The 21,888-nt window shown below is 37.4% G+C and overlaps 1 pseudogene; it reads left to right on the top strand.

Moving 5' to 3' along the window:
* LOC101312629 overlaps nt 1-21,888 on the top strand; it is a 232,025-nt pseudogene that overhangs the window by 24,574 nt on the left and 185,563 nt on the right.

The raw sequence follows: 21,888 nt of genomic DNA, 5'->3' as shown, positions 1-21,888 counted from the left end.
ATAATTTTAATTGTAAGTCTACTTTGTTCACCCATTAACAATACCTAAAAAACCATTTTCTCAATTCTACTTTGTTCACCCTACATTCTTTGTTCACCTTACATTCTCTTCATATATATTTTGTGAAATTCACATTTGCTCAAGGTAAGTAAAATCACCAAGTGGTCAAAAATTCACTTGAAAGTATAAATCCAAATTAATAACAAGAAAAAACTCTCAAATTTAACAACTCAATGGTATCAGTCGATATCAAGATGCACAATGTCGGTAAATGTATCTCTAGTAACAACGTCTTCCATACTTCTAAGTTTCTTGAACTGATTTATCCGTTGTTCATAAATACGGTACAATATATAGTTGTCCATGAGAATTTACATACAAAGTCGACATGGAAAATAATGAGTAAAGGGATAGACGAATCATAAAAAAAAATACAAACAGTTTACCTCATCTTCAAGTTAAATACCTCATCTTCAGGTTAAATGCTTGTGTCTTCAAACTCACGACCGAATATGATAAATATGGGTTAGAGTTATAAAATTTGTGTTCATCCAAAACAAAAAGATAAAAAAGAAAAAGAAAAAAAATTGTAATTTGTAACAACTTAGTGTCCGTTGCTGTAATTTTATATCAGGGTATTTTGGTATTTTAATACATCAATAACGTGTGGGGTGAGCAAAGTGATTTATGGGGTGGCAATAGACGCACCCTAATGTGAATCCATTATCTAGTGATGATTGACCATAAGGTTCTTAATCAATTACTGAGCTGGAAACATTACTGTCAAATTGCTTCATTCTCTCTCAATAATTCCCTTTTTTAGGTATATGAGATTAAATTTCAATCTTATCCGTAATGATTGACAGGGTGAGCTGATTAATTACAAATCTTTTTTAATGCAATATGCTTATGAGGACAGGTACATTTTGATATGGGTTTAACAGAATGTTAATGTTTTTCCTTATGTAGATAGTCGAACATTTAATTTCATAACACCCGCCTTTATTTTTTTCCTTAGTCATATTTACTAATATGAAAATAATGTTATTATTTGGTTATTTGTAAACAGTCGATTGAAATTTATTTTCGATGATCAATTTCCAGGTTCGTGGAACCTTGTTCCAGCAATTAGGTTTAACAGCTTAGCTTTCCTAAAAAGTTGAAACATGCTTAAATTATCTTTTGTTCATCATTTTTGGCACAAACAATACCTCAATATTTAAGACAATGCGAGGAAATGCAACCCATGTGTACTTACAACACTCCATACCTCATTTAGTTGTGTGACACTATTTTGGCATCTTCTTATCTCTACACCAATAACCCCCCGTGGCTAAACATATGCCTACCTTTATTCTATATGGTAAAAATCATCGATCACAAAATAAATACTCTTGAGTGGAGAAAAAATTCAAGGCAAAAACCAATATGATTTTCGCATTCTTTCAGGATATGAGGAAATATTCAACAGACGTGTGTCAATTTCGCCGCCTTAATAATTTACATTAATAGTATAAAATGTGTTTTTGGTTAAAACCAAGGAAGAAAAATATGATATTTTCGACGATATTTCGTCGAAAATATCGTTTTTTTCATGCAGTGAAAATTTTTTCTCACCCGAAAATTTTTGGGCCGAAAAAATCGATATTTCGCGATATATCGCCAAAAATATCGATATTTTCGAAACTCAGGCCGAAACTGTTAAAATCTATGTAGCACGGAAGCGCTGGCAGTCCTACGCTTCGCGCTTCGGAACCGGAAGCGAAACGGAAGCTTCATGGAAGCGCGCTTCCGAAAAAAATAGAATTGAGAGCGTGTGGGAAGCGTGAGCTTCCAATCTGGAAGCGCGAGCTTCCGACCTATAGGAAACACAGGCTCTGCAAATCAAAAACCAAATCACAAATCTCAAAATCTGTAAACACAATGGCCCCATCAAAAGCTGCTATGATGGCTCTCATGGTTGTGTTCGCTGTTGTCTTCCCTCTCACCGTCGTTGGTCTCCAGTCTCGTCGCCACTACCGCCGCTCTTGGGTGGTGCAGATCAAGGGGTTGGGTTAGCTGGGCAGTACCTATTTGGGTGGAACCGGTGCCTTGGCTGTGAGTTTCATTTCACAGTATTTTGATTGAATATATTGGGGTTGTTTAAGTGGTTTTGTTGTTCGCTGGGAATGGGATAGACTTCACAGTTGGTTACAGGATTTATGCCGTTCAAAACATGATATATTCAAGGATTTGACTTGAAATATTTTTTATTGCTTTGGATCCATTTGGATGTGGGTTAAAAACGAACAATTGTCATGTTTAACCACTTCGTTTGCTATTGCCTCTTATTATTATGAGTAATTAATCCATTCATTTACAAAAAAAATTATAGAGTATAATATAATAATAAATAATATATTTTATTTCGACGCTTCCAAAATGCTTCCGTTTCCAGAATAATTTTGAAAAAAGCGCTTCCACGTTTCCGCTTCCGATTCCATGCAACGTAGACCAGCCGAAACTTTTGACTTTGGCTTTGAGCCTTTGATTGCTTTGCACTTTGCACAGCAAAATAAAGTTTTGCAGCCAAGGGATTCGGCTGGTTGGGCTGGTATAAGGTTAACACCTTAACCAACCCTACTAACCATCTAACTTGTTTATTTTAGTATATTTATAATATATATTGATTTTTTTTTTCTGAATCTGAAAAGTAAAAAATTAGGTAAATGTCTAATCCCCAGCTAACTTTTTACCTACACTTCTCAATTCATTTTTAATATATCTACCTTTCAAAAAAAAGATATTTAAAGTAAACTTTTAAGAATTATTAACGGTTCAGCACTAACTTTTTCACCTTAACTTACTACAACTCCTTATAGATCAATGTTTATTCAAGGTTTTCATTTCAAATATAGTACATAATATAGAGAACAAATATCTCTTAAAGTTTGGTTTAAAATTTCCTTGTTTTTTTTCAAATTTCTGTCAATTTTCTCATTTTTTTTACTACAATCGATATTTCCCCGAAATTTCCGTCGAAATTTCCATATTTTAGAGGGTCGAAATTTTCGTAATCACCGAAATTTTCTTCCTTGGTTAAAACTCATCCCTTCTAACCACTTAAATTACCACCCTGTCAAACACACGTCCCCAAATTATATAATCGCTTTATTTTCTTATCCTTTAGTTATATAATCATAAGTTACCCATTCTCTCAGACCATTTAAAAATGAGTGTGGTTATTGGGACCTCCAAATTTACTCACTATACCTCTCATTCTCTCTACACCTCCTTTTTACTTTTCAATATAAACATTTGCTTAATAGACCTCATTTTAAATTCCTAACATAACCTTAGTTATTTATTGACATATATTTCAATCAATTAATTAGCTCTTATTCACTCAATAGACCTCTCATTCTTTGATATTTTTTTTATTCCTTTTTGTTTTTCAACATCCATTATCCTTACCTTCATTTTTTTATTATTATTTTGATTATGTCACATGATCGATTATTGTATTATTTTTTTAGCTCTTATAAACTATATATATGCTTTAATAAAAAGAAATTGGAAAACAAAAATATATAAGGAAAATAATAAAGAATGGAATCAATTATTATTGATTGGAAAGTCTAAAGAGAATAAATATAATATTTCTTTTTGTATAATTATTGTCCTTAATAGTCATTATGTACGAGGATGTATATGTCATTTAATAATTTAAAATAGAGTGAGGTCTAGTGAGTAAATTTGGAGGTCCCAATAGCCGCACTTTTTAAGAATAGATTAAGTCTTGAGTCGCAGATGAGAGAGATAAAACTCATAAAAATAATGTAAATATTTATACACATATATGTATATATAATTTGTCTTCGAGTTTTTCAAAGAAAAGTAGAAATTGGTTGACAGTATTGTTTTTTTCTTTTTTTGCAATGTGGACGCAGGAACCGTAACAGTGTAAATTCCAGACTTCACCTTAATTTGGAGGGTAGTGTGCTCCCGTTTTTCCAATGTGGCACGTGGGAGTAGCTATCAAAGGTGTGGATGATGATGGGGTGGGCTCACTCTCATCCTCTTCACGTGCACTCCCATCTCCTGTGGGCTCTCCTTTCGTCCACATCCTGCAATCTCTGGCCCACTGGTCCATTCCATTCAACTTATTCATGGGTCAACGTTCACCCCGGCTTCATTTCTGGGCTAACTTCCAGGTCAGTTTGGGTTTTTGGATAATTGGTTTTCAATTCAATGATTCACTGAGAGAAAAAAAAAACTTCAGTAGGAAATATCATCTCGAACAGGTTTGTGCACATAATTTAATTACATTTTAGGTAATCTCTTGAGAAATTTTTAGATGCTACGGGAGGATCACGTGACAGTATGACGTGGTCTTACATTCTAATTAAATATTGACACATGAATTTTATTAAGAAAAAATTACATCAGCTATTTTGTCAAAGATAATTTTGGGTTTGTTGTTGCTTTTTAAACACTAAACTATAAACTCTAAACCCTTGACCATAAACCCTAAACCTTAAACCCAAAACCCAAAACCTAAACCCTAACCCCAAACCTCAAACCCTAAATCCTAGTCCAAACTCAACAAAGACCCATGAAGGTCATTTCACAAAAATAAAAAATTTTAGTTTATATTTTAGTTGTAATCAATCCACGTGTCAATATTTGATTGGAATGTAGGACCACGTCATACTACCATGTTGTAATAATCTCAATTTTAATTGAGTTTATTTATTGAATTGTTTCTTTTGTCTTTCTGTTTTATGTGTTTTGTTCTTTGATTTGGTTGGTTGTGGTTTATTATGGACTATTAGTAATAAAAACTCAGTCTGTGTTATAGGATATTCCATATGTGTGCTTTGACCTTATGTCATCAGAATATGTAGTTAGAATAGGACTATGTATTCCTTATCATTACCATATTGGTACTTTACAATTCCCTATATAAAAGGCTCCTATCAATGAATAAGATGATAATTCTCTTGCTATCTTTGTCTCTATAGTTACTTGATCACGTTATACTTTGTTCTAACCCTAGAGTCAATAGCTGCCAATAGCTCACCATTTATTTTCCGAAACCCTAAAAAAAAAAAAATACGTTTTTCGGCTCCTATGTCCGATTGCCACCGCCGCTTGTTTTCCCGGCCGCCGTCTGACATCACCGGCTGCCAATCCCTTGGCAACCGCCCGCCGACGATTCTTGGTTTCCTTCGACTACAATTTTCGACTTCTTCAAGCGTTTGAAGTTTCGAAATATGTTTTGAAACCCTAAACTTTTCCAAGTTCAATACCTCGGGGAGAATAAAATCTTTTCCACCCTTCTCCATCTCCATTCTATGCTTAGGATTTTGTGTCTGCAGGTAAAAATCCAGAAATTTTATTCGCAGGTTAAGAGTGTGTTTGATCACTCTTGTTTCCTTGTCCGGGTTGTGTGTGATCAACCCCGACCTTTCTCCTAATTGTGTTTGATCAATCCGAGGCCTTTTTCGAATTGTGTTTGATCAATTAGCGGTTTTTTCGGATTGTGTGTGATCAATCCGTATGACAAACCATTAAAAGCATCGTTTGTGACCTCTATCGAGTCTAATGACTGCTTGGTTTTGTATGCAAGGTTTTGTATGCAAGAGTAATGTAACATTCTGCTCATTTGAGTTTTGACAAACTCAATGCCTAAGGCGAATCTTCGCTAGGTATCTGTGGAACCCCTTTATTGGAATGGATTAAACCACATGTTTTGACCCCCAGGCTAACAAGCCTAGATGCTGAGATTTCACATCTCTTGCGCTCAAAGTTTTGAGGCGCCACATCGACATGCAACAATCTTCAATGGCAATTTGTGCAAAAAGTAATTGTCACATCCCAACCCTTAAATTTTTACCTTATTTACTAGCTTAGTAATAATAAAAGTTTTACCGTCTTCGTAAATGAGTTTATAGTTTAAATGGTCCCTAGCGGGGTTTTGGGGGACGATTATTTCGGAGAATTATTCGTAGGAGAAAAATGTGTCGATGGTAAAAATGGTAAATTTTGGCTAGTAAAATGTAATTTTTTTTTAGGGTATTATTTTGGAGTGTAAATTTATGGAGTTAGGTTTGTATAAGGTGTTGGACCGGTTGGAAAAGCCCACATCACTCCCCTCACTTCTCTCTCTTCTCTCCCGATTTCCCTTCCCCGAGTCCTCTTCTCTGCCGGATTTTCCCCCGCTCAGTTCGCCGCCGTCAGGCCATCGTAGGCCGCCGCTCCGGTCCCAAACGGTCGGCCTCTGACCCAGCTTCCATTCTAGGCCGGTGAGAGCCGCCCTAGCTCCGCCGTGAAGGAGTTCTCTCCCTCGAAAGGTCCGACTGCCGTGGTGGTTCCATCGCCGGAACTCTCTTCTCCGGCCGCCATAGCCGGAGCTGCTTGGCTCAAAAGAAAGCCCTCCTCCCGTGCAGCAACCCCTCCAAAGGTCTCATCGGAGGAGTACAATTCTGGATCGTGGCTTGTTATCAGTGGACTCAAACAGTGTATGGTATGAGAATGAGCCGTTTATTCTTGCCACCATGGCGAAACAAGTGTTTTATCTTGATGATCCGGCTATAGGTGAGGGTTGGAATGTGGTGCAGGTGATGTCACATAGGAATATTTGGAGTGCAGCTACATTGGGAGGGGATAATGAGAGTAGGCCTAGTGAACCAACAACTGATCAACCGAATGAACCATATCAAGAGGAATCTCCACATGTAGTCCCTGATACTGAGGATATTCGTGTCAACAACCAACACGTTCCGGCTATCATCGGTTACCTTCCAATTACACCATATGAACTGAACTCGCTACAACGTCGCAACCCCGGCTCCAATCATGATTACGACGGCTTCATAGATGACGAATACATAGAGGATGATGAGTATTCTGACCAAACTGAAGAGGACGATGATTCGGACGACTCAGATTATCATGAGTACGATTAATATTGTACTTGTTCAATATTAATTATTATGGATTTCGATCGGTCTAATCTACTTGTATGAATTAATTTGGCATAACTTCAGATATGTATTTTTAAATTAACTTGATGCATATTAATAATTCATGAAGGCCATTTAATTTTAATTTCTACGTACGCATATGCATGTTTGATGAATTGTACGTACGTACGTGTAATTTTTAAAATGCATATGTATTCTTTTTTATGTACGAATATAATACTTATGTGGAGTAAGTACAGTTGGGTTTAGTTTGATAAGTTACACGAAAATACTCGGATGTAAATATAATAAAATGTGGTTAATTTGTAAAAATATACTTAGTCGACGGAATATCAATATCTTGTCGCCTAAGAACTTCTTAGACGACGGAAAGTGGACTTTTCGTCGCTTAAGATACCCAAAATATTACGCCGGTAAATAAATTTTTATGTAACTTAGGCGATGGAATTTAATAAGTCGTCGGCGTGGTCGTACCAAGGCGATGGAATTTGAATATGTCGTCGGCTTAGTATTACTACGGCGATGGAAAGTGGTTGTTTCCGTCGCCTAGGATGCCGAAATATTAGGCGGGTGGATTTTGCGCCTTTTTTTTTGGCGCTGAAATTTAAATTGTTAGGCGACGAATAGTTTTCTTAGCCGACGGAACGATTCCGTCGGCTAAGATAAAATCGATACAAACTAATCACTTACTCTTTTCTTCGTCTGAAACCCACATCTAATCCCTAAATACCAAAGCTGCGCCACTGTAGTACCCCGAAACTTAGCACAAATTATATAGCACACTAAGGCTCTTTAACCTTAGATAGTAATTCAAATATCTTCTAAAATATTCATTTTAGAAGCCAATGACTCCAAGTATCATACTTACAAGATAGATATTTTTATTAAGTATTAGAATTTAAGTAAACTACTTAAATACCTTAACCCGTATTTCTTACATACAATCGATACTCGTGATTGAATTTAAGATTCGTGTTAGTATTGCTTTTATCATGCATACTATTCTAATCTTAAATATTACTAACACATTTACAAGATCTTAAGAAAGGAAAACATCATATTCCTTTATTTATTAGCTTGAGTAGATATATATCTATATATACATATATAAATATTTGTGTATCTATAGATTTATGCACTAGCTGATTTTTCTTTTACCCGTCTTACTATTTGGTTTTCTTTGTGAACAATCACCCTAACTAGCTAGACTATCACTCAAATTTAATGTTTGGCCTTTTAAGTCAAATAAAATTGCTGGAAATTAATTTACAATGCATGCTTCATGGCCTATTTATACTTGGGAGCTGCAACATCTTTTCTTCACACTCCAAGATCAAACGTAAAGATGATCACAAACTCCCTTAGTTGAATAGAAAAGCTCCCACACCAAAATCCTATTCTTCACTCTTTTTCTCTTGAGAAGTTCTCTCTGTCAAAAAAGTCCAACCTTGAGTCAATACCAAAACCTTCACTTCACTTCTGAAAATTCAAGAGTAAGTACATGATTACATTCCTATACTCTTTTTGTCTTTAAGATTATCAAAATGCTTAACTAAGGATAAAATGGAAAAAAATATGTTTTCTAGAAACTTATATTTTCGTATATAATTAAATATCACTTTGTAAATTTGGTCACAGTATTAGATTCTTCATGAAATATGCTTCAGTTTAGGCTTTTGAATCATTTAAAAAGGGGTTTGGAAATGAACAAGTTATGGCTAATCAAACTTCCAAACTAATAAACTCGTTGAAAATCCATTACAACTACCACAACTTCAAAAATTCATATCTCACTCATTTCTTAACCATTTTCTACAAACTTTATATCAAATTGAAGCTTAGGATCTCTACTTTAAATCTGGAAAGTTTCAGAAGCAATGATAAACTATAAAGCACGTAAAGACTTAGACATCAAAGGTAATATAAAGGATATCAGCTTTCTGCACTGCTACTGTTTTTCACCATTTCTGGACTCTATGACTTCGAACTGGATTATATGACTTATCTCATTGAATTCCTTACGAAAAATCCTTCGACATGGACTCCTCACTTGCCTAATTTGGACATAAATTGAATGAGATATGAAAATGATAAGTTGACGGTTCTTTGGACAAGGATTTCCCTCGCTATGAGAAATATGACTACTAATTCTTTGACTACTACTAACTAATATTTCTGTTTATTTAAAGTAAATTTACTTTATTACACTTTTACTTTCAAGTTTATTAAATTGCTTATTTTGTGTATATATTGAGTTATTATAATTTTTAAAGTATATTGATATAAGCTTATATACTTTGTTGGTATTAAAGAAGTTATCTTACTTACTAAAGTTTGCTACACTCTTTTGATGTAATTAAGTTTTGGAAATGTGAAGCCGGGTGATTAGTACTACCCCGTGCTTAAGTGAATTACTGGTAAAAGTGTTTTGTGATTTGTGAAGTTAGCCAGGGACCTAGTCCCTACAAATAGTGCACTATTATACTCATAGGAAGAAAGTGTCGACCTTGAGTATACATACTCTGGTATTGTCCTTGGTATGCTGCGGCTTATCCGTGCTTTGGTATAGTGGACCTAGCATGTGATCTTTGTGATTTATTACCAGTTTCCTAAACATTCACATGGATAAATTTATTCACGCTTGTATATGTGTGTGTGTGTGCGCGCGCGCGCGCATAAATAAGAATCAGTATGAACAAATCAAAATGATTCTGGGTACATTTTTACTTAGTTGTGTTTATTTCTGGTTTCTTATAAGACACATTATTATAAGAATGTAAGTTGTACTTACTGGGTCTGTGTTACTCATGATGCTACACATTCTTATTTTCAAGTAACGAATAGATGCTTGGGGAATGGGATGAACCTACTAAATAAAAGAATGTTTTCTGTTGCTATTTTGAGAATAAATGTAATGTCTTATATACTTTTACAAAAACTCTCGTATTGTAAAATATTTAATATTATAAAATATTTATGCTTTCGTTTTCTAATAGAAGTATTATTCAGACATATATATATTTCTTTTTTAATAAATTATTTGAGAAAATTCTATTTGTTTTAACTCACGCCACAGATTCGGGCACCATATTTTCATATAATAATGGTCACAGTTTGGGGGCGTGACAGCCACTCCTCCGCCCACTGCCTCCGCCAACCGCCTCGACCTATCGAAGACCCCATCCACCCATCGGCAACCGCATCCAGTGATCAAGAGATTTTGCTGCAACCGCGCGCATCCACCAACCTGCTCCACTCATCGCCGCCGCATCCACGGCCGTGTTCTCGCAACGCGCACGATTCTCACTGAAAGGCTAGGATTCGAATCTAGGGTTTCTGTGACGGTAAGTTTTCAACCTTGATTCGAGTTTCAATAGAGTAAAGTTTATATATAGAAGATGATTTGTTGATGTGAATTCTGATTGTGCATTCTGAACTGTAAGCCATGATATTGTTGTGATTTGTTTCGCTGATCGGTTGTCCTGCTGTGCTCTACATGCTTGGATGATTTTGTTCTGCAACTGACTAAGATTTGGACTGATACACACTGTTTAGTTTTTGAATCGTATATGAATTCGTTTATGGTTAAATCTCATACATTAGGATTAGGAATATATATAAGAGGAGTGAAGCTCAAGGTTTTGACATGTTCAAGGTAGATTTGTGAACTATCTCAGTCCTATCTAGGAGTGAAAGAAAAGATATAGAAGAGTTCTTCCTTTGTTCTTGAGTTGGCTGATAAGTTCTTTTGGAAAATGAGAACGCTTGTATTTCCAGGTTAACTACTGAACATGTTTGTTGGAATTATATAGCAGATCTCTGGCATCTCTTGAAATTTTTTACTTTTTACATGGTGAATTGAAGTTTACACTCATGACTGAGATGTTCTTGTACTGTTTTAAAGTTATGTCATATAACTCGTATCGAATCAGTTGTCTCAAAGTAACGAATTATGAATTAAATGTCATGAGCGTTTATTCTTGGGAAAGTAAATTACTGGAAGGGATCCTGATGGAATCATAATAGCTGGGTTTCCATTGCTTTACTAATCCGGCACCAATATAATGTCCATAGCTTTGGAATTAGGATATTATAGTTTATGTGAATTAATCCTTGGCAGTTAAATATTATGGTTAGTCGCAACTTTATTTGATATTTTGTTAGATTAGTTGAACTAATATTACAATCAAAGTCCTTATGAAGATATAAGGAATCCTGATAGTCTGAGAACCTTAAAAGATGTTGATATGTAAAGCTATATTTTTGTGTTTTTGAGTTTCGCACATAAGAAATCATTTTGCTCTTTAAATGATTGTTTATTTTGTGTCGGTTCCCAAATGTTCATCGCTAAAGTAGGGGATATTAATAAATCTAGTATCTTTTTATGCAAATGGTTTCTCAGATAAATGCCAGAGAGAGGTCTTTTGAAAGGAGAACTGCTACATGTTTACCTTTGTGTGCTTATCAGGCTAGTTTATTAGAGTTGCATGCCTATGTTTAGTAGTAATTTACACAAAGATAAGAAGGCAAAGTATCAACTAATCATCCCAAAAAAATGCAAGTTTTTGCAAGTTTATTGAGCTGCTATATGAAAGAAAAATATTAGGGTTGTCTCAGAGTTAAAAAGTAGTTAGTTTTATTTTTATTTCCTTGGTCAGTTTATAGAGTATAAGAAATCTTCTTGATGATGCAGACACATTTACTGGTTTGGGATAGATAGTGTTTCCGATAAATATGTCATACTTAAAATGAGGATCTGTTTTGGATTAGAAGAATGGTATATGTAGTTTGTTCTTACAGTTTATGAACGTGGAGACTAATGAACTTATATGTCATGTTCATTCAATGAACATGTAATTAGGAAGTTTTTGCACATATATTGTTCGTGCTAATCTATTTCTCTAAGTCCAGATTGCAAATATAGCTTTGTCATGCTCTCATTGTTCTTACCAGTAATATTGTGCTTACCAGTAATGTTGGAGATATCATATATTACTAGCAGCTCAATGTTGTTCTTCTTGCTGTGCTCTAAATGATTGGATGAAAATGCTTGGATGAAAAATGTTGTGCAACTGACTAAGTGTGTAGTCATTAGGCATTGTTTTATATTGGACAGTAGGCATTAACAAAGTGTAGTCATTAGCATTTACTTAAATTTTGAGAAGCTATAACATGTGATTTAAACATTAACAATTGTGTGTTATTCATGTGCAAGATGGTGATCGTGGGGAAGAGGAAGGACCGAGGCACTAAGACCGGTGCTTTGATAGAGTCTATATGGCAGAGCGTCGGCTCAGCTAGCAGTAGCAACCACCCTTCCCCCATGCCGGCTGACACAGTACCACCAGCGGGTCCCCCCTTGATCGTGCGGCCCATTCCCGTTGACACTACTTCAACGGGATCTCCATCATCTACACCGACACCTGAATATGCAAGACGCATCATCAGCAGCGCTCGTTTGAAAGTTAGAAACCCAACAGGTAAATACCTTAATTCCTCTTATACTTGTATTTAAGTTGCGCGCCCCATGCAGGCACCCTGGCGCGCATGCAGGCACCCCCGGCTGCTTACTGCTTACCCCTGCTTATCCTAATGTTTTGTATATATATTAATTGTAACTCCGGCCCTGAAAAAGAAGCGGGGTTTCTGTTTTGGAAAGAAGGCGGAGGGCATTGTTGCACAAACGGGGCAGAAGATCAAGCTACAGTATTGCCCCCGTGTAAAAGGCCCTAGCGTGAGGGGGATAAACAGCTTGGTGGCGCATGATATCGGTTGCGCCATACGGAGTCTGGTGGGAATAAGGGCAAGGACGTTCTACGACCTTGATCAGGATGAGAAGTGGAAGGTGTGGAATGCACTGTCGGTAAGTAACTGAAAACAGTTTGAAAAGTATATTTACTTCATAACATTTTTTTATTTTATTTTTCAGTGCTTAACATGATATTTTTTTTATTTGTCACTTAGCCGAAGTACTAGTGGGATGAAAATGATGAGCCAATATTCGATTGGATACTGAAGAGGGCACAAGAGAGGTACAAGGACTGGAAGTAACAGTGTCACAAAGCTTATCTGAAGGAAGGGCCCTCTAGCATGCCTTCAGATTTCATTGGGAGAGAGGACCAGTGGGAGTTTCTATGCCAGCACTTCGAGTCAGATGCGTTCAAGGTGTATTTTTTAAATTTACCTTCTATTTGTTTTTTTTTTTTTTTTTTTTTTAAATTTACCTTCATTGTTTCCCTTGTATTTTACTAATCTATTTAATATTTTTTCGTGTATATATTAGATAGAGACTCTTCTTGTCAAACAAGCGGAACCGTGGGAGAGAAGACTATGCACCACCACACGGGGTCTTCTCCTATCATCTACACAATGGAGGAACTCAGAATACAAGGGGAGCACCTTTTAATTATCAAAGGTTTTGAGAAGACCTATATCAGGGCCGGTGATGAAGATACGACCAAGAAATATGTAAGTGTCTTTCTTTTTACTATTTTATTGTTCGCATCTATTTCTTAGAGGGGATTGGGATCAAAGTAGGGGGAGGTTTCTTAATCTTGGTGGGGTAATCTTGGAGACGCTTTTGGAGTTTCTTGGTCATTTTTCTCATAGAGTGTTTGGTTAACTTTGATGGCTTTTGAGTAGTGTCAAGGTTTTGTAGGTGGAGTGGTTTATAAATAAACAAGTAAATGAAGTAACATAATCATATATAATTGTTCTTGAACAACGTACATAGACATTAATTTGGATGGGGGATTCAGATTTTGGGCACAACTTGCATAAAATTAATTTGAGGTGAAATTTATTAGCTATTTTGCAAGATTTTGACCATTTCTGAAAATGTTTAATAAATTAGAGGATTAGTTATTTTTTGGATGAGGATACATTAGGACTAGTTTCGAAGCAACAGTCCAGGGTTACAGTAAATATATGCATTAATAAGGTATGTTGTTGATATACATACCTCTTGTGTTTTATGGTTATATCTTATTGTTGTCTCTCTAAATTATGCCAAATTTCAAGTTATACCTGAAATAGCTAGCACTGTTGTGAAGTCATGTAAATTGTTTGATGCACCTAATTGTTTGAGGTCATGTAAATTGTTTGATGCATGCACTTATGAAGTTTATTACGCAAAATGTCAAGTTTATTAGGTACCACACATAAAATGAGCTATATGTAAATAGTTATCTTTGGTTATATATTGGTTCTTGTTTCTACATATTCATATATATTTTCTTTGTAACCGGTCAGCAGAATTAGGACAACTTTTGGTTTGGTTAGTTGCTGCAAGTTCAGCTTGAATGGGTAAGCAGGGGTGGTTGCATGCGCGCCCCAGGGTGCACCCCAGGGCTCGCATGCAGGCACCCCTGCTTACTGCTACAGAAATAGATATATTTTTTTTCAAGTGATTACTAGCTTCAAGTGTTACTGTTTTAGGTGTTAATACATGTGTTGAGCAAACTTGTTTATTAATTGATGTATTTTAAATGCATGCAGAATGACATGGTTGATGAGGTCAATAAACGAAAGGATACATTTAAGGAACAACACCCTGACGCGACGAAGGAGGAGATTATGGAGAGTGTTCAGTCCCAACAAATTGAGGTGTTGGGTAAGGTGCTCAAAACTCGGAAAGGAAAGGAGATTCGAGGGATGGGATGAGGAGGCGAGCGAGACTTGAGCCAATCTTCAAATGGTTCCATTTCACGTAGTCGTCCTCCTAGAGTTGATGAGCAGCAACTCCAAGAGATGCAAGAGCGCTATGAGCAGAGATTGAAGGAATCAGAGGAGTGTGCCCAACAACAATAAAGAGGTCCATCAGCGTGCCCTGCGTGCGGAGTCTATGTATAGCGCTGTGTAGTCCCAATTTGCAGCCATATATGAGCGCCTAGGTATGCCACCTCCTCCTCCACAGTTTTCTCCTCCTCCAGTTGTTTCTCCTCCACATGTTTCCCCACAAAACAATGATGATCTAGGCGATAACATAGAATTGGACAACCGACGTCCTTGGAATTATTGATTTTGTAGTACTTCATTCATAGTTTAGCTAGATTGTATATGTACGAACAATTTTCTACCTAGTTCATTAATTATTTTGTATATATATATATATATATATATATATATATATATATATGAACAATTAATATTTCTCCATGATCAATATATGAATATGTTTTCCAAATCCAATGCTTCCGGTATATCTGTATGTGTATGTGTTTGATTATTGTTACTGATTTGTAATTTTTGGAAATAGTGAATAAGGTTAAAAAAACAAAAATTAAACTTATTTTTTACCTAAATAAAATAACTTAGGCGACGGAAACGGCAACATCCATCGCCTAAGATAAACAACCTAACCAACGAATCATCGATCCGAAATAAATCCAGTGGTGATCCCAAGTGAGTTGGAGTTCATTTAAGCGATGAGTTTTGATGTCGTAAATCCTATGTGGTAGTTTGAGAGTTGCATGGTGATGTTGATTTTGATGGTTTGTGTCGTTATAGGTATATTTCATGATGTAGCATTTTGGAAGAGGGTTTTCCTCTGTTGACTCGAGAAGCTTTTCGAGTCAAGGTTTATTAAGAGTTTTAGTATGGCGAATAGTAGATTTATGGATAGGTTGATCAACGTCTCTTCTCGGGATTGTTTTGTGGTGGGACCACTTATTGATCCAAGTTTGATTTGGGAGGTCTTCGTTTTTTGGTTGTGCGTTCATCCATTGGTGTCGGGATGATTAGTTGAGGTTTCTAGTGCGATTTTGAAACGGGTTCTGGCGGATATCGGAGATCTGTGGAGCTTTTGAGCTCGAAGTTAGAGGACTTGCCTTTCGTGTGCTTTAAGTCATTTCTTCTGGAACTTGAGCTGAGTTAAGCCATGAGTTTTGATTCTTGCTTGAATTCATGGTTTTCGTTGGTTGGTGAACCACAAGGTGTAGTAGTGAGCCGTGTGCTTTTAATTATTGAATTTGGGGTCGCGGTTGTACCCGAATAAGTAGCATGGCTGAAGATGTAAATTTTTGTCAATGCTTAAGGAAGGTGTTCTATTTATGTGGATTTCAACGTCAAGTTGGGCATCATGAATTGGCTGTGCCAATTTTTCGTGGGCATAATTAGTTAGTTTTTGCTTATGACGAACAAGGAGGAATATCCAGTTTCCACATGATAGTCATGTTTCAAATTATCTTCTGGTTTGTGGTAAAGAGAATAGTGGAGATAGCAGAATCAGGAGAGAGTTGAAATTCTCATAAGTTGCTAGTTTGTGGTGTTCACAAAGGTAATGTAATAGTTTTGGTGAAGAGACCTAAGTGACGTGGTATTGATCTTTGCATAATGTTATTTCAGGAATCGAGGTTATCATATGTTGGTAGATTGGTCACTTAGGCAGAGCAAGGTTGTCTTGTAGACTTGCGAGAGCTTTGACTCCGCGAAGTGTCTCGGTATTAGAAGTGATTGTTGCAATTCTGCAGTGTGTGCATCCTAAAATCTGTTCAATTAGCAGGTCTTAATTTTGACCCCTATGAGCATGTGGGAACGTGTGAACTTTAGTTTCCTAGCATGTGGGCTTCATCGTCGAGTTGTGAGCAGCGTAATGACGAGGTTGTTACGTGACGTTAGGAGATTTGAGCCCGATGGTGATAGCAAATGTATGCTCTTTATTTGGGTTAACTATTTCCATTGCTCAGGAAAGAGTGTGCATACCTATGGGTACTCGTACTCTGGAGCAGGTATCACTGAACCCACTTACGTGTAAACGTTAGTGGTAGTTCAGCGAAGGATTTAGAGTCTTTGAGAAGATTAAAAATAATTCAAGATTCAAATGAAAAGGTTAAAGGAGTCAGGGTTAGACTCAAAGCAGCTCTTAGTAGCCAGAAGAGTTTTAAAGATGTCCGCTGGAAGGACCATGAGTTTCAAGTGAGTGTTTGGGTGTTTTCAAATTTGTCTCCTTGGAAAGGGGTGGTACATTTTGGTAATGTGAAAAGCTTAGTTTGAGATTTATTGGTCCTTATGGGTTTTTAGATCAAGTTGGCTCTCTTGCGTATCGGTTAGTTTTGCCCCCGGAGTTATCCAAGATACATAATGGGCTTCATGTATCCATGCTTCGCAAGTATATTGCCGATCTTTCTCATGTGCTGCAAGAGCAGCCGATCAGTTTGACGAAAGATTTGTCTTATGAAGTAAATCCGGTTCAGATTCTCGATCCAAAGGAGCAAGTGCTTAGAAGCAAATCATTTCCTCTTGTTAAAGTTCTATGGAGGAGTCATCAAGTAGAGGAAACTACTTGGGAATCAGAGGAGCAAATGATGCAGCAATATCCCTATCTCTTCGAATGACAGGTATGTAAATTTCGAGGACGAAATTTTTATAAGGAGGGGAGAATTGTCACATCCCGACTCTTAAATTTTTACCTTATTTACTAGTTTGATTATAATAAGAATTTTACCGTCTCCGTCAATGAAGTTATAGTTTAATTGGTCCCTAGAGGGGTTTTGGGGGACGATTATTTGCGGAGAATTATTCGTAGGAGAAAAATGTGACGACGGTAAAAATGATAAATTTTAGCTAGTAAAAGGTAATTTTTAATAGGGTATTTTATTTTGGGGTGTAAATTTTAGAGTTGGGTTTTGGTGTATAAAGATGTTGGCCCGGTTTGGGGGTTAGAGGCCCAAAGCCAGTTCTCTCTTCTCTTTTCCTTCTCTCTTTTCCTCCCGGTTCCCACTTTCCCGAGCTCCCTCTCCTCGCTAGACATCCGGCCGCCTGTCCGCCGCCGTCCGGCCACCATCTACCGCCGCACCGGTCCCGTTCGGTCGGCCTCCGACCCAGCTTCCTCCCTGGACCGGTGACAGTCTCCTTAGCGCCGCTGTGAGAGAGGAACGACGCCTTGAACCTTCGGCTGTCCAAAGCTTCATGTCGTCGGAACTTCCTCCTCCGATCCGGGCAAGCTATATATGGTTTTGAAGGTCTCCAACCCAGTTGCCTTACCCTAAAAGGACTCAGTCCAGTTTGCTTCAGGTGAGGAGAACCGGTGAGTGGAAGCTCTAGGGCTTTTTGTGTTGTTTTTGTTCGATTGGCATAGCTAGGCTTGGATTTTGGGTATGTGCTAGTTAGGAAAGTTGTAGAGCATGATGAGAGGATTATTTTATCAAAATTTCATAGGCATTGGAGGTCGCCGGAATCGGCCTCCGGCCGCCTCTACCGGCGGAGCCGTCGCTGTTTGGGAGATTTTTAGGGTTTTAAATGTGGAATATTAAGGGGAGTATATTGATGTGAATTATGGAATTTTCGGATGAGTTTTGGATAGGTTTGTTAATTTCCGAAGTTTGGTATTTTGGCGGATAATTAATGTAGAATCCGGCCGAAGGATTTAAGCCATTAATCTGTGGAAGGTTGAATTAGGGCTGACGGTTTGTTGGGTGAAGTTTGAGCCATTTTGAGTTAAGAATGGGGAAGTTGGGCAATGATGAATGTGTGGGAGGCTCACGTTTAATTTTGCTAATTTTGTTTAAATATTGGATTTTTTTTAAAATGGGAAATTAATTATACATTTGGAAACAGGACGTGAGGAGGCTCAAGCAGAAGAGACCTTGGATCGACGTCAGGCTTAGGCCTAAAGTTGTGAGTGGACGTTTGTTTTAAATTATAAGCATGCGGTGATTTCATTTTTAAATGAATGATTTTATTGAATATCAATTTGTGGAATTATATATTTTCGCGAAGTTATTTTTGGAAGTAAATGCTCTTATTTTATGTTGTTAACTTCGCTATTTGGAAAGTTATCGGAAATGAGATTTTCGGTGTAGCCATATAGTTATTGCTTCTTTTGCAATTGGCAATTTTTATTATTTTTGAAGAAATGCTAGCTAGCTATACGTGCTTTTCCACCATACTGAGGTCAAATTCCATTATGGTGCGACGTGAGCGTTAGACGCAATCGTCTAGCCCTATATAAATATAATAATTTATATAGGGGATATGCGCGTATATATTATACACCGTCTTTTCCAGCATAATGAGGTAAAATGCCATTATGGTGCGATGTGAGCGTTAGACGCAAGCGTCGTAGCCTTGTGTGAATTTTCTATTTGTCTTTGTTGTTTCAAGAAAATTCATACAAGGGATATGACGAGTGTAATACATACATATTTTATTTTAGCCTGAGAGGCTGTATTTATTGAGCTTTGGAGACTGGCCGGAGGTAGTCATGAAATTGCCAGTTTTCGTGTTGAATGTTTTTGAGCTGTCGCATGCAATATATTTTCTATGGAAATGTAAATTGGGAAAGCATAAATATTTTTCATTAAATTTATTTTTGTCCACTCACTCTAACGGTTTCAAATGTTTTCCCCTAGACCCTTCGTTTTAAAAATGCCCAGCTTGCAGGTTAGCATAGTTGAGGTCGGACGTACATGGAGATGAGGCATAGTCATCATATAGCTTCCACTTGTTAATTTATTATGTTTCCTTTCTTCCTGTTAGAGTTGCTCTAAACCTATAAATGGTTGGATATGGGATTTGTGTAAATATTTAAATAATTTGGGAGATGTTGTGTTGGGGAGCATGAAGGCTCCAGGAGTAAAGGGTTCTAGATGGATTCTTTTGAAGTGTATGCAGGTATTATTAGGAAGGGTTGTCCATTTTCAAAGGAGGTTATGCCGATTTTTCGGTAAACTTTCCTTGGAGGTGGTCCCCGCAGGATTTACTTCGGGTTTCATGGTGAAATTCGGGGTGGGTCCTGACAAGTCACATAACTCGAAGCCAAGATTTTCTATCGGACTACAACAACTCTTTACTTGCCCACCAAAAACAGAAAACTCCCAAGACATAAATTGAAACATTTCACCTACCACAGATTCGCACAAAAATGCCCAACCTATCATCTTAATCATCACCCCAAACAATCATTGATCAAAAGAAAAGAATGTTACCATGCTTATGAGTTCCCAACTAGAATTCCCAACTCGCAATTGAACTCTAACAATTTATGATATTAACTCGATAACCTTTGGAAAAGGCGTAATCCATACCCTTTTCATTACTCAAAGCATAATGATTTACTTAAGAGGTCGGCGTACAGAGGCATAGTCTTAGAGATGTAGACATTTATGGCACACTGCTGTCCATAAAAAAATAAGAACGACTACATCACAAACTTAATCAACACATAATGTCTAAAGCATATAATGCTAATGGATCCGCCACGGTCGGACCATCACTCTATAGACATCACAAACTTAATCAACACATAATGTCTAAAGCATATAATGCTAATGGATCCGCCACGGTCGGACCATCACTCTATAGACACTAAGCATGACCAAGAATATGAGGTAGTGCTAAAAAGAGAAAGGAATCGAATAACCTAATGCTCTGATACCAACTGTTAAGACCTACCCCGAATTTCACCCTAAAACCCGAAGCAAATCCTGCGGGGACCACCTCTAAGGAAAGTTTACTGAAAATTCAGCATAACCTCTCTTGAAAATGGACAACCATTCCTAATAATACATGCATACACTTCTAAAAAATCTAAATCCAACCTTAAACTCCTGAAGCCTTCGTGCTCCCCCAAATCACAACATCTCTCAAATTATTTACTAACTTTAAAATGAAAATCTCACAATCAACAACCACAGTTCACCTTAATGGCGTAGTATATAACCGTATTATTGTCACATCCCGACCCTTATATTTTTACCTTATTTACTAGCGTGATTATAATAAGAATTTTACCGTCCCGATCTTTGAGTAAATAGTTTAATTGGTCCCTAGAGGGGTTTCGGGGACGATTATGTGCGGAGGATAATTCGTATGTGGAAAATACGACGACGGTAAAAATAGTAAATTTTAGCTAGTAAAAGGTAATTTTTATTCGGGTATTATTTTTCGGGGTGTTGAATTTTGGAATTTTGGGTTAAAAAGGATTGTTGGGTCGGCTGGGCCGAGCCCAACCCATTTCTTCTTCCTTTCTCTCTCTCTCCCTCCCGTTTTCTCTCTTCCCACCCGCATTTCTTCTCCCTCCACCCGGGAAACTTCTCCACCGCCGTCCGCCGCCGTCCGGCCGCCCCAGACCGCCGCACCGGTTCCAATCGATCGACCTCCAACCCAGCAGCCTTCCTGGACCCGGTGAGAGGAGCCCCTAGCTCCGCCGTGAGGGAGCGGTGCCACCCGAAAGCTTCGACTGCCGAATCGGTTTTTTCGCCGGAACTTCCTCCTCCGGCCACCAATCCGAGCAAGCTTGGTACGGTTTTGTAGCCCTCCTCCCGTGCAACAACCCCTCCAAGCAGCTCCCTCCCTCTTGAGCTAGGTAAGGAGAAATGTGGAGTTGAAATTTCTAGGCTTTTAAGTTATTTTCGTTCGATTAGCCTAGTTAGGCTTGGAATTGGGTGATGTGTTGGTCATGAAAGTTGTAGAGGAGATTGAGAGGAAGATTCTGTTAAAATTTGGTAGCGTTTGCAGGTCGCCGGAAAACGGCTGCCGGCCGCCACCGCCGGCGGTTAGGAGTATTTTTAGGGTTTTAAATGTGGAATATTAAGAGGAGTATATTGGTGTGATTTATGGAATTTTTGGATGAGATTTGGATAGGTTTGTGAATTTCCGAAGTGTGGTATTTTTGGCGGGTAATTAATGTAGAATCCGGCCGTTGGATTTAAGTCGTATTTTGGGGAGGTTGTATTTACGACTATTGAGTGTGATATTTAAGTTCGGATCGTTCCGATGTAAGAATATCGAAGTTAGGCAATGATGAGCGTAATTATGGCTCTCGGGTAATTTTGCCTATTTTGATTAAATATTGGATTATTGGATGGGAAATTAATATTTTATTTGGAACAGGACGTGAGGAGGCTCGAGCAGACGAGACCCCAGATCGACAGCAGGCTTAGGCCTAATTTGTGAGTGGACTTTTTGTTTTTAAATAAAA

Source organism: Fragaria vesca, linkage group LG4 (genome assembly GCF_000184155.1).
Source record: "Fragaria vesca subsp. vesca linkage group LG4, FraVesHawaii_1.0, whole genome shotgun sequence".
Classification (NCBI taxonomy): domain Eukaryota; kingdom Viridiplantae; phylum Streptophyta; class Magnoliopsida; order Rosales; family Rosaceae; genus Fragaria; species Fragaria vesca.
The sequence above is the reverse complement of the archived record's forward strand: the minus strand, read 5'-3'. Positions and strand labels throughout refer to the sequence as shown.